At 34.8% G+C, this 11,568-nt stretch overlaps 1 non-coding gene across 1 annotated transcript; it reads left to right on the top strand.

Moving 5' to 3' along the window:
• Positions 1-10,296: 10,296 nt before the first annotated feature.
• Positions 10,297-10,449, top strand: LOC131832754 (U12 minor spliceosomal RNA). The gene has a single exon (XR_009354155.1). It is a non-coding gene; the product is annotated as a U12 minor spliceosomal RNA (small nuclear RNA).
• Positions 10,450-11,568: the final 1,119 nt, after the last annotated feature.

The following is an 11,568-nucleotide window of genomic DNA, read 5'->3' as shown; positions in this document are numbered from 1 at the left end:
GCACTCCTGCAAGACCTGTGTCTCACATAGGTTCTCCGTTTAATAAAGCACACCACCATTTACCCAGTTCCAGCAGCAAAATAGAGGAGTCATGGTGAATCCCTCACTTTGCTTGTACCCCACATGAAGGGGTACAAGCCTTACTGCTTCAAGTTTCAAAATTAGAATCAAACATCATATCACTAATCTACCATTACTTCCTTAGGCCAAGCTAGCTGCCATCTTTAGTTGAGACCATAGCAATAGCCTGGTTCCTATACTTCCCCACTTGCCAATACCCACCGAAAACCACACACATTTTATTCTCTGGAGAGCAGGTGAAGTAACCTTTGTAAAACATAAACTGTATTTTGCCCTTCCTGTGCTTAATACCATCTGGTGATCCATAAGGCCTTGTATGATCTGCTCTCTGCTTAGTTTTCTGGCTTACTTTTTTCCAACCTCTGACCCCACTCACTCCCCAGACATGCAGGTTTTATGGCTACACCTTAACTATGCCATTTTAAATCCCATTCGAACATTTTTGCATAGATCTTTCTCACTTTATTATAGTTCTTGTTGAAATATCATCTTCTCAAAAACATACTCTGTGTTGTCTATCTGAAACATTTCCTCCCGTGCTTAATTTTCTTTGCTTTTCACTTCTGCTACTTGAGAGGTCCGAGGGTGAGGGTAGGGGTTAGAGGGAGAAATGGAATCTTAAGCAGGCTCCATGCCCAGCGTGGACTTGATCTCACAACCTTGAAATAATGACCTGACTGGAGATCATGACCTGAGCCATAATCAAGTTAGACAGTTTACTGCCTGAGCCACCCAGGTGCCCTCCCCCAAGCTTAATTTTCTAAGCAGTCTTATAAAATATAATATTGTATTATTTGCTTTATGATGTATTTTACCCTCTCAATTCAGATCGTGGGCTCAAGGCCAAACACTTAGGCTCCTGTGCTTTCCAGGGTTAGAGATATCCAGTCTTAGAGAACATGGCCTTGTTTAGAAGAAGGTCAGTAACTGAACCTTATCATTACTTTGAACTCGTCTGACCTGCCCCCCCCAGTAATGTCTATTTCTTCAGAATGTTTTTGATTATACTACGTTATTTTTCTAGTCTATCTAAGAAAATCACCGTGATAACTTTTACTGAATGCAATTACCTATTGCTAATAGTTAATAAAAAAATAAATCATTAAAAGACAAACCCTATAAGAAACCCAATTTTTAAACAGTAATATAAGATCTCAAAGCACATTATAGTAACCCCAATATAATGTAGTACCATTTTCTACACAAATTAAAAAATAAAAATGCATTAAAAAATGTTAAAATTCTATCTAAAATGGAGATTAAATAGATATTAAAAGCAAGAGTTCTGGAGATTGTAGCTCTACCATCTGACTTCTGTAGATTCCCAATAACATTTTCTCCAAAATAAATGCTACTAATAGTTTAAGTATGCTTCTATATTCTTTTCTCATAAATGCTTTTCATATATGAAAACATTCATTTATTTTTTTTATACAAAGAGGGCATGTACAAGTAAAACATACTCTCTTCACTATTTATTTCTTTTTAAATATCCATATTTTTCCATTCTTCATCTCCAGAGTACTGATCCCCCCTAACTCTTCAAAGAAAGTCAAAACATTTATGTAATATTTTGTCTAATTTTAATAGGGTGTTACAGGTTATGTAAATGGTACATATTGATGGATATTTTTCAAGTTTCATCTTTTGCTAAAACATAGAATGCAGTAATGAGCACCTCTTCTTTTATTTTTGTGCAGACACATTAGCATATGTGTAGAATAAATTAGCAGAGTGTATGTACATTGCTAATGTGGATACATATTTTCATCAACACTTTTTGAATGATTTTCACATTAGATATTACTAAACTTATAACTGTTGTGTTGTTTTTTTTTTTTTTTAGATTTTATGTATTTATTTGACAGAGAGAGATCACAAGTAGGCAGAGAGGCAGGCAGAGAGAGAGGAAGGGAAACAGGCCCCCTGCTGAGCAGAGAGCCCGATGCGGGACTCGATCCCAGGACCCTGAGATCATGACCTGAGCAGAAGGCAGCGGCTTAACCCACAGAGCCACCCAGGCGCCCCTATAACTGTTGTTTTGAATGGTGAAAACTGTTGTTTTAATTGTGTATGTGTTTGAAGTGTTTTTTTTTTTTTTATGAACGTTTGTAGATCTTTCATTTTTCTGTGAACTGCATTTCCTTATCCATTTCACTATTGAATGTCGTGTCTTTACTGATTACTAAAAAAAAAGTGTATATTTGTTTGAAGTAGGTGACTGAAATGTATTTTCCCACTGGGGCGTCTGGGTGACTGAAATATTTTTTCCCTGTCTGTTGAGTGCAGGACTCTTGGTTTAGCCTCAGGTTGTGATCTCCCGCATCATGAAATCTAGCCCCAAATCAGGCCCCAGGCTTAGTGGGAGTCTGCTTGAAGATTCTTTTCCTCTCCCTCTGCCTCTTCTGCCCTAAAATAAATTATCTTTTTAAATTATGAGATTTATTACTTACTAACAATATTTTAGTTACTTTGTTATTTTTTTCTTTTATAATTTCAAAGTTTGGCCTCTGGAAAACATTTCCCTCTTCCTAACACTTATAAAGGTAGATTTTCCTCTGTTTTTTAGATTTAAATTTAGATTTCCTCCTAATACTTTTATGGTTTCACTTTTAGCTTTTGAACTATTATCCATCTAGCATTTCACATTGTGTAAGGAATGAAGAGAACATCTATCTCTGGTTTTTGTTTGTATGTCTATCATGAACCAGAAGGCTGAACCTCATGTATTAAAACAACCCATTTCCTTCTCCTCTCCAATTTGAAGTGACATGATATTCACCTACCAGATCCATATAGGAATTTGGATTTATCTCATATCTCTCTTTTCTATTTAATTGATTTGCTATAAAATCATAAGGTGATTGGAAAGGCTGGAAGGCTCAATTGCATATCTGATATGAGGTAAGCCAAATCCCTATTAACTTTTCTTCCATAAAATTGCTTTTAGATTATTTTTACATGCTTATTCTTGATATAGTCTTTAGAACACACTTTGTCTAGTTTAAAAATTAAAAATCCTGTCAACATTTTTATTGTAATCACAATGTAGTTCCAAGTTAATTTAGGGACAGACTATAATTTCACAAAACCATCACTGTTGTCAAGTTTTAATTCATTATAATCAACAGAGTTAAACACTGCTCTATAAATACACCTACAACTATAAGTTTAGTAGTCGCAACCACAAGACCCTGAAATGTAGCAAAATAAAGCATTTCAGCATGTAAATAAAAATCTCAGGTAAATAAATAGGGGCTCCTAGGGAGCTCGGTGGGTTAAAGCCTCTGCCTTCAGCTCAGGTCATGATCCCAGGGTTTTGGGATTGAGCCCCACATCAGGCTCTCTGCTCAGCAGGGAGCCTGCTTCTTTCTCTTTCTCTGCCTACTTGTGATCTCTGTCAAATAAATAAATAAAATCTTAAAAAAAAAAAAAAAAAACCTCAGGTAAATAAACTTCACTTTATATAAACATTCGGTGGGTGTCATCCAAACTTTTTTTTATATTCTCCAAGATATTTCTTCTCAAACTGATTAGTATCAACTTCTAGATATTGAAATATCAATATAATTGAAGTCAATATTTAAGATTTACAACATCAGGCATAAGTGGACTCTTTTCCTTAATATTGCCATCTTCAGTCTTATAAGGATTCTTATTTCATGAATCATTTTCATATTCATTATTGTATTTGATTTTTAACATGTTCTTTTGATATTGTCAGAGCAGAGATTACTATTTCTACTTATAGGCAAAATATGGAGGCTCGTAGATTTTAAATTTCTTGCTCAGAGGCAAAAGCTAAGGGTAACTGAACTAGAATGTTATTTCACTCTTTTGATTCCTGGTTCAATCTAACTATACCAGTATTAAATATTTTATAGTCTGCCCCTCAAAACAATTTTCATTACACTCAAATGTTCTCAGGGTATGTGCTCTGTGTGTGTGTTTGTGACTGAGCTTGGTTTGGGAGATATCTCATTAATGGTAAGAAAATATGAAAAATCCATATTAGTGAGGAAATATAACCTTGAAAAAGAGCAACCAAAATATTATTTTGTAGGGACATATCCCCAATCTTCATTTTTTCTCTTTAGTCAGGCAATATGAAGTCTAGACGGGTCTAAGGAATTTCCTTCTACTTAAGCTTAAACGTTGGAAGCACTGTAAGAATAAAAGACCTCCCCATCCTGAAGGAAAGACAAGATAAATAAAGTGTGTCTGCCCTGTAACAGAAATTGGGAAGGAGGAGAGACTGTGCATCTTTACCCTGTGAATTTCACTACATTGTTCATGAATCCTGTGATTCCTCTTTAAAAAAAAAAAAAAAAATTCTCCATTCCTTGAAAATCTTTGCTGAACAGTTGACCTAAACTTGAGAACTCTGATTTGCCTTATGGAGGGAGAATTCTGGGAACACACTGGTAATCATCCTTTGGGAGGAATAAAGACAGTGCAAGTAATGATCCTTGAAATCTAGTGCAAAAAATCACAGAAAATTGTCTCAGTGAATTTATGAAGAAATGAAATGTTATTTAGAGCAGCTCTAGAGAAAGGATTACTTGATACCTCAAAAGCTGGGACTCACTTCCCCCTCCCTAATCAACTTTCTTTTTGATTTGAACTTTCTTGAACAATCTTACTTTTCCCTATTCTCTGCTAATACTGTATGATTTTAGTGTGGTATTGGCATCTGTTACTTTATGGTTTTTACCATAAACAGCATTATTTTAAAAAGGGTGAAGGAGAAGAAAAATGGGAGGGAGTGTCTGGGTAAAAATTTTACCAGGGCAGGTTAAACTGAGAATGAAGACTTTATTTGAGAATATTGTAATAAGGGAAAGAGAATCAAACTCAGTCTGAGCTCAACTCTACTGAAAGAAAGAAAAAAAAAAGGGAGGACTGGGAAATTTGTAAGTTAGTGTAGGAGGAATCTTAGGCTACCCTATTTGCTCACTGGCATTACTCAAAGGACAAGTAAACTTTCTCTCATCCACATGATGAAAGGTAATTTTATAACCCGCAGGATAGTCAAGCCAGAGGGTGGCTGCCATCCCCCACAGAGAAATTGCGAGACCTGGGTCCCTGATAATTACATTTCAAATGGATGGTTCTTGATACTTGAGGTAGACATTTCTGGGTTGTAACCCTCATAAGGAGATTTGAAAAATTTATATCTCAGAGGAAGAGAAAAAATTGACAATTACCAGTTTTCTAAAGCAAATGTTCTTTAAGAAAAGGGAGGTCAGAGGCTTCAAATCATTAAGAAGCCTGTCTAAAATTTAGTCATTCAAAAGGCATTATCTATCATGGATGTAATCTATCTACATATGTTAGTTTTCTGATGATTTTTTTAAACATTGTTTCAGGGAAAAAGTAAAATTTCCTTCCCTGGATTCATGAAACATATTTTATATACTATTATCTCTTTAATATAACACATGTCCAAGAATTATATTTATCTTCCTCTGGGATATCAGATTATATTCATTAATCCCTTTATAGGATGCTGGACTTTTCTGTGTCTAGGCTAAGGATGACAGCTTTGGAATCACATCAAAAAGCTTAGTGCAATGCAAACTAAGAATGATTGCTGTTAGTTTAAGAACTTACCTGTTTGGAAGGGATTATGATTTAGGTAGCCTTTCAGAGTAGCAGTTAACTTTCTCAAATGCAGTTTAAAGAAAAGGATATTCAACACCCACTGAGAAGGATGAAATTTCTTGAAATAAAGAACTAATACTGTTGGTTAAAAATATAAGGGCCATAAGTGAAAGAGGTTGTAGAGTCTCCAAATAAGACACAGGAATAGAAAGGGATATATTTAACTTTGGGACCACTGGTGTTAAGTGGCCTAGAAGATATACATTCTAGAAAAAAAGATAAGGGAACTCAGAGACATCATCAAGTATAGTAACATTTGTATTATGGGGATCCCAAAAGGTGCAGAGAGAGAAAAGAAGGAAGAAATTGTATTTGAAGAATAGCTAAAAACTTCTCAAATCTGGGGAAGGAAACAGACATTGAGATCCATGAGGCACAGAGTCCCTAACAAAATAAACCCAAAGAGGTCCACACCAAGACACATAATGATTAAAATGGCAAAAAGTAGGGATAAAGAAAGAATTTTAAAAGTAGCAAGAGAAAATAGTTACATATAAGCAAACCCCATAAATCTATCAGATGATTTTCAGCTAGCAACTTTGTAGGCTAGAAGGGAATGTCAGGATATAATCACAATGCTGAAAGGAAAAACAAAAACAAAAACAAAAAAAAACTGCAACCAAGACTACTCTCCCCAGCAAGACTATCATTCAGATTAGAAGAAGATATAGTTTCCCAGACAAACAAAAATTACCGGTGGTCATCACCACAAAACTAGACTTAGAAGAAATGTTAAAGGGAATACTTTGAGTGGGAAATAAAGACCATAGTCAGGAGAAAGAAAATTATGAAAGGAAAATATTTACAGATAAATACAAGATAATAAAAGCACCAGATTAATCATTATAAAATCATTACTGAGGTTAAAACACAAAAGAATAAAAGCAAGTATGTGTATAAAAATCAGTTAAGGCATTCCTAAAGTAAAAGGATAAAAAGTTTAACATCATACACATAAAATGAGAGGGGTAAAAATCAATGCTTTTAGAATGGGTATAAACTTAAGTGACCATCAATTTAATACAGATTATTTGTATTTTTTTAAAGATTTTATTTATTTATTTATTTGACAGAGATGGAGAAAGCACAAGTAGGCAGAGTGTCAGGCAGAGAGATAGGGAGAAGCAGGCTCTCCACTGAGTAGGGAGTGCAATGTGGGGCTTGATCCCTGGATCCTAGGATCATGACCTGACCCAAAGGCAGATGCTTAATGACTGAGCCACCTAGGTTCCCCTTAATACAGATTATATGAATAAGATGTTATATATGAGCTTAATGGTAATCATAAGAGACCTCTTCCAGGGCACCTGGGTGGCTCAGTGGGTTAAAGCCTCTGCCTTCAGCTCAGGTCATGATCTCAGGGTCCTGGGATCGAGCCCCACATCATCGGGCTCTCTGCTCAGCAGGGAGCCTGCTTCCTCCTCTCTCTCTGCCTGCTTCTCTGCCTACTTGTGATCTCTCTCTGTCAAATAAATAAATAAAATCTTTAAAAAAAATTTAAATTAAAAGAGACCTCTTCCATAATGATTTTGAGTCATAAACTGAATTTGAAAATACTGTATTTTCTTTAAGAGGGATTGCTAATCAAAATCAGAATCAATCAATCAATCACAGATCTTCATAAGAATTGTGGAATGCACTCTGGAGTGGATCACTTAGGAAAACATACTTAAGAATACTTTTATGAAACCAGTAGATTCATTCTAATGTGGAAGAATTTTAAGCTGGATTTAATTTTTTAAGTTCAGACATAGCTATATACTCATTTAAATTACAAGATTAATGTCCCTGTATTGAAACAAACTCCAGAATAAAAAAACAAAAATAAAAACAAAAGAACTAGTAACATGAAAAGTCATGCATTCACTTATCCAAATGTATTTTTTTATTTCATTTATTTGTTTTTTTAAAGATTTTATTTATTAGAGAGAGAGAGCACAAGCAGGGGGAGCAGCAGAGGGTGAGGGAGAAGCAGGCTCCCCAGTGAGTAAGGAGCCCAATGTGGGGCTCAATCACAGGACCCTGGAACCATGACCTGAGCTGAAGGCAGACATTTAACTGACTGAACCACCCAGGTGCCAATCAATAAATTTATCAAGCATTTACCAAGTATAGACCAGTAAGTAAAAATGTGTTGGACTTTATTACCTATTAAAGATTTTATAATTTCTGCTTTATAATTTCATACTCTGCTAAGAGAAATAGAAATATTTTCAAATTATAACATCATACAATTTATTTGGCTCATGTCATGATCTCAGGGTCCTGGGATCGAGTCCCGCATTGGGCTCTTTGCTAGGCAGGGAGCCTGATTCCTCCTCTCTCTCTCTGCCTGCCTCTCTGCCTACTTGTGATCTCTTTCTGTCAAATAAGTAAATAAAATCTTTAAAAAAATGATATTTGTTTAAATATAAAGATAATAAATAGTATTTATTTATACTTTTGGGAAAAAATATTAATGCAAGACTCCTTCCAGAGAACAAAATGAATTTCATTTCTTATTACAGAGAAAGTAAAAAAAAAAATCTTTAAAAAACACATGTATATTCATTTATATTAAATTATATTAATTATAATTTATATTTAAATAATGGACATAGCCATTTAATTGAAAAAACAAATATTTGATACAGCTAAAATTTAGTTACAGCATTTTGAAAAAAACAGTACCATTAAGCACTTAAAATATTTCTAACATGGGTAACACATGCCCAGGTCAAAATTACTAATCAAAGAATTTAAGTTTCAAAATGCTATGCAGGTTTCCATGTAACTATTTAGGCTGGTTTTTCAGCAGCAGGTGGAGAATTTAAAAGAAGGATGCCCAGGTGACTCTGATTCAAAGAATTATCAGAACTTTATATCCTAAAACAAACCACTTACTTTTTTTTAGTTGCAGAACATGTTTTAAACAATTTCAATCATCCCATTTTTCTGAATACTGATCAATTTTTTTCCATTCTGTGAATAAGAGTGACTCTCAGATGAACATTCTTAGGATATTCAATGTCATTCATTTCAACTCCACGTTTCTTTTCCCTGGGCTAAATTTCCATAAAGAGCTCAAAGGGCTGTCCATTAGAAACATATATTTTATAGAAAAAAGTATGTTTTACATGCAAAAATTGAAAATGTCCACAAAAAACAATTTTTAAAAAAATGTATATAATGTATTTCTCCATGTGCTGCTCAAAGAAATAGTCATATAATACTGATGATAATACAATTTGAAGGACATCTCAAATTACATCCATAAATTTCAATCTCAATAGAAGTATCAGGCCAGAGTGCTCAAAGTCAATTATGGCATAAAAAGTACCCTTGAAATCTGTATATAAAGAGGCATCATTTTCTAAAAGGATGAAGAAGGTAAAATTCAAAGGAAAAGCATCCACCCATCTCGGGTCACATGTGCTAACTAGACTAGTTTCAAGAAAAGAGAAAATAATGAGGTGGAAAGGAGGGTTCTACAGCCAGCAAAATAAACAGAGCTTGGAAATAAAGGATACCTGCAAATTTCAAAGGTGGCATTCTCTCAGTACTGAGCCTAGTAGTGAGCATTCTAAATAGACTCATATGCCATACATGTTAAGTGCTTTTAAAAATCAAAGTTTATACAAGGTCTTTCAAGGTTGGACATGAACCTTTCATTATCAGTGAAAAGATCCCTGAAATATGTGCCAATGGCTCAAATCTGACCCAGATGAGAAAGAGAAATTAAAGAGCCATAGAGAAATCAGAATTTCAAGTAAATGTCAGAAAACTAAGCTGATCTTCCTGAGTCAGGAGCATTTATTTAGGTTCCTAAGACCAGAAGTCTGGAGTCTGTAATCAGTTTTCTAAAACAGCTCTCAGACTCTTTTCTCTTGACTCCTTTTCCTTTCTCTGACTCTAATTTATCTTGCACACTATCTCTGGATTAATCTCCTGAAGGCCCTTTCATTCTATTAGTGTTCAAAAACTCTACACAACTCCCAATTCCTTCCTAAACAGATTTAACAGCTCCTGTTTATTTTTTTTCTTTTTCAGATTCCCTGCAATTTTTCTACCTCCCTCTCAGACAAAACTATTTTCCACTAACCCCAACCATAGAACTTTCTCTAGAGTTGGTATCATCATTCATCTGCATCACGCACTTGACTATATCATCCAAGCATTGCTCAACTTGCTTCCTTCCTGAAATGCCATCCTCTCTTCTTCACCAGCTGAAATCTTTTCTACCCATTCCTTAAGCTTCAGCTTAAATCCTGATTTAGTGACACTTTGCATGTTATTATTTACTTTGGCCTATTCTGATTAATCCCAGCTTTAAATTCTTATAGAGGTATTGTTTGTTCCACATAGTTTACAGTTTGGGTGTCTATTATTTTGTATTTTTCATTAACTCACAGGGGCACTGAGTCTTAAGACATCCATAAACAGTCAGCTATTTGGAAGCTTGGATCACATCTTGGATTTTTATGTTATAGGATGGATTGTGAGTAGATAGATAGGAATTCTGCCTCATTTCATAAAAGAGGATTCAAGGAGTCCTATTAAAATACATATTGTATGCTTTAAACTTACAAGTTAGGAAAAAAAAAAAATGATGGCATGATGTCTAAACCCCCACTGCTAATGTGAGACAAATTTTTGAGCTAGTAAAGGTTACTGCTAAGATGACCCATCTAACTTGTGGGATGTCTAGGAGTCATAATCTGCTGTAGCCCTTTAACACTGAAAGAGCAGACTGGTACAAAGGTAATAAGCAAGGTTGAGAAGGTACATGTTTCCTATAGGTAAGAAACTAGATTAGCCCCGAGTGTTAAAAATAAAAAAAAATACATATTATATAAACATGAACGAAGGGGAGAGGGAGATACAGGTTTCAAGTTCTATAATTAATAGTTCAGGGGAATGAAAGGCACAAGGTAAGGAATCTAGTCAATGTTACTGTAACAACAATGTAATGGAAAAGATGGTAGCTTCACTTGGGATGAACATACTGTAAAATAGAAACTTGTCAAATTGCTAAGTTGTACATCTGAAACTAAGGTAACATTGTGTCAACTATACTCAAAGTAAAAAAAAAAGCTATATATATATATATATGTATATATATATATACATATATATATATAGTATAATGAAAAACAAAATAAAAATAATTGAAGGAATTGAGTATAAAGGTAGGATATTAGTCTCCTAAGGCTATGATAACAAAATACCACAAAGTGTGTGGCTTAGAACAACAGAAATTTATGGTACATAGTCCTGAAGGCCAAAGTCTGAAGTCAAGATGTCAGCAAGCCCATGCTTCCTCTAAGTATAAAATTCTTCCATGCCTCTTCCTAGGTTCCTGGTGGCAGCTGTCAGTTCTTGGCATTCCTTGGCTTACAGCTACAACACTCCAATCTCCACCTGTGTTGAACATGGCATCGTCCCTATGTATCTGTGTCTACACATGAACATGGCATCCTCCCTATGTATCTGTGTCTACACATGGTCATCCCTCTTTTTATAAAAGCACTAATCATATTGGATTATGGATCCACTCCACTTTAGTAGAACTTCAGCTTAATGATACCTGCAACAACACAATTTCCAAATAAGGTCATACTCTGGGGTACTGAAGCTTAGAGCTTCAACGTATTTTTGGAAGACACAAATCAACCCATGGGAGGCAATAAAAACAAACGTGCCAATTAACTCTGAATTTAATGGATATAATACAGCTGAAAAGTTCAGCCTGGATGCAAGAAATAGGCAACATATTTACTTCTAAAAATAATGAGGTCCATGATCAACCACTTGATTCAGAATGTGTAAGATTTATACCAACAA

Source organism: Mustela lutreola, chromosome 5 (genome assembly GCF_030435805.1).
Source record: "Mustela lutreola isolate mMusLut2 chromosome 5, mMusLut2.pri, whole genome shotgun sequence".
NCBI classification, from domain to species: Eukaryota; Metazoa; Chordata; class Mammalia; order Carnivora; family Mustelidae; genus Mustela; species Mustela lutreola.
The sequence above is the reverse complement of the archived record's forward strand: the minus strand, read 5'-3'. Positions and strand labels throughout refer to the sequence as shown.